The sequence below is a fragment of the Suricata suricatta genome, chromosome 14, assembly GCF_006229205.1.
Source record: "Suricata suricatta isolate VVHF042 chromosome 14, meerkat_22Aug2017_6uvM2_HiC, whole genome shotgun sequence".
In the NCBI taxonomy this organism is placed as follows: domain Eukaryota; kingdom Metazoa; phylum Chordata; class Mammalia; order Carnivora; family Herpestidae; genus Suricata; species Suricata suricatta.
In genome coordinates this window covers 46,295,398-46,297,776 of record NC_043713.1, presented here as the reverse complement: position 1 = coordinate 46,297,776, position 2,379 = coordinate 46,295,398, and the positions used below count along the sequence as shown (strand labels likewise).

The window sequence follows — 2,379 nt, the reverse complement described above, 5'->3', positions numbered from 1 at the left end:
CACAGCAAGGAATTCTTTAAGTCCTAACACTGTGTCCAATTCATTACGATGCTTCTGCTCCTCCAAACAAGAGACTTTACTTCGTTTCAGCCTCTCTTAGTGATGCACAGTAGCATCACCTAGAAGCTTTATAAACTCCTGCCACTTTGACCTATTTCAATAGCATCTGATGTAATTAGGGGGGATGCAATGCAAGCACTGGGATTTTAAAAGCTCCCCAGATGTTTCCAGTGTGCAGTCAAGGTCAAACCACACTGGTCTCGGCAAGGCCCGGTGCATGTGTTTATGTTGTCTTAAGAGCCGGGATGGAGGGTTGCCTGTGGGAAGAGGAAGGGGCATGACCCTGTATTCTAGAGAAAAATCACTGTTCCTGTTGGATACACAACAGGAACATCAAAAGAGCAAGACATCATTATAAAACTTGAGAAACCTGGGATTCATTTTGTTCTGTCTACAAAAAATTGCCAAATTTTCATCAAGATACAAAATAAAAGCTAATATGGAAACCTTTCCCACATTTTGGCATAATCCAATTGTTGATGACCCACCAATCCCACGTCCTGGAGACACTGACTCCCCTCCCCCCGGGGATCAGGCGATCTGCACCCCTCCCACCATCCCAGCCCCTCCCCCAACATCTCACGTGGGGTAGGATTCTCTCACGAGAACCCTCTGGGGAGAAGCAAAAGCCAGTGTAGGACACACTTACCTGGTTGATATTGAAAGCGTGGGCTTTGTTAATCCTTGCAGAACCTCTAAGCAACATGAGGAAAGGTGGTTTGTTTAAACTGCAGCCTCCCAGGGACACCCCTCTCTTGGTAGATTTGCTGGCCAAGTCCAGGACTGCAGAAGTCTCTGGTAGCCTGGAATGAGGGCAGAAAAGAAAACCACTGCCAAACTCTGACATCGCAAGGAAGATGCACTGGCACGGAGAGCCTGCTTTAAGAGTACACGTGCTTACTGTCACAGTTTCTTGGGAAACTATCCTCTCTACCTGTGCATTGTCTCTAGAGGAGGTACCAGGCTCTGAGAAGGATGTGGTGGGCTGTCACCCATGTCTGCATTCCCTAAAATACCCAGCACGGTGTCTTGGCAGCAGAAAGGCCTGAGCAGTTGTATTCACTTAGATGGTTAGGGCTGGGGCAAAGCCAGAAGACTACAGCTCTTTCTTTGGAACAGGTATCTAGAAATATGAAAATGAAATATGCAGAGAGGAGAAAAGTAGGTGTCGATGACCTAGAGTGATGGTGGACATCAGGAGATCATAGAAGTGAGTTTGCAGAAGGGTTTTCCTCTTGCTGCACTTGTGTAGGGGGGTCTCACAGGTAAATCTGCTTTATCTCATGATCGGTATCTGAGCCCTGATGGTTAAACAGGAGCCCCCAACAGGTTGCTTGCATTTCCTGACCAGTCCTGGGCTCCCCTCCTGCCCTGGGGAGGGTTTTGCCTTTTATCTAAATGTGATTATTTTGAAGCTCCCAGGTGGCTCAGTTTGTTGAGCATCTGACTCTTGACTTTGGCTCAGGTCATGATCTCATGCTTCATGAGTTCAAGCCCTGCATCAGCATAGAGCCTGATGGCACAAAGTCTGCTTGGGATTCTCTCTCTCCCCTTCTCTCTCTGCCCCTCCCCTGCTTGTGCTCTCTCTCTCTCTCTCCCTTCTCAAAATAAATAAACATAAAATAAAATAAAGTAAGATAAAATAAAATAATAAAATAATATAAAATAAATAAAATAAAATAATAAAATAAGGTGATCATTTTGAATCAAAAGAAAAAAACATCTAGACATTTGCATGCAAGCACCAGATTCCTCTCTCTATGGAAAGTCATATTTGAGTTTGACAGTGTGGTGATTTGGTTTCCTAGCAGTCCATGGGCCCATGCAAATCAGGACACATCTGATTAAATCACATGTGCAGTCTTGATTAAAAGGAAGTGAAATCTCAGTTTGAAAACTTCTCAGGGCCATCATCTGAAAATTAATTTTCATTAGACCTTTTCCAAGGTTACGTGCCAAAGCTGCTCCCACAAAGGGAGGCGGGGAGGTGTTTGTTGGAGGTGGTTTGTTTTAACGTGTGTATCTTGTCTAAGACGGCATGGGCGAGTCTGTGGGATGACAGTCTGGTGCAGCAGGGGTGACACATCCAGTCGTGCTACCAGAGCAAGGAGACGGCTCTCACACCCACAGCCGCACACACAGGAAAGGGCACGCACCTCTGGATAAAAACGTTGCTGATACAACCCTCAAAGTGACTCCCGCCCAGACGCAGGGTTTGTCGGGAATCTGTCAAGTAGTGTAGCTTTTGGTTATTTTTCAGAGGCTGGTCATCAATGAGAAGACGGAGTCTGGAAGAGGAGGAAGACAGAACAAGAGTGA

The 2,379-nt window shown here is 45.9% G+C and overlaps 1 protein-coding gene across 1 annotated transcript in view; it reads left to right on the top strand.

Annotated features, from left to right (window-relative positions):
• The window catches only part of LOC115277423 (laminin subunit alpha-3-like), a 225,862-nt gene that overhangs the window by 209,193 nt on the left and 14,290 nt on the right, over window positions 1–2,379 (top strand). The gene's annotated exons all lie outside the window — the stretch shown is intronic.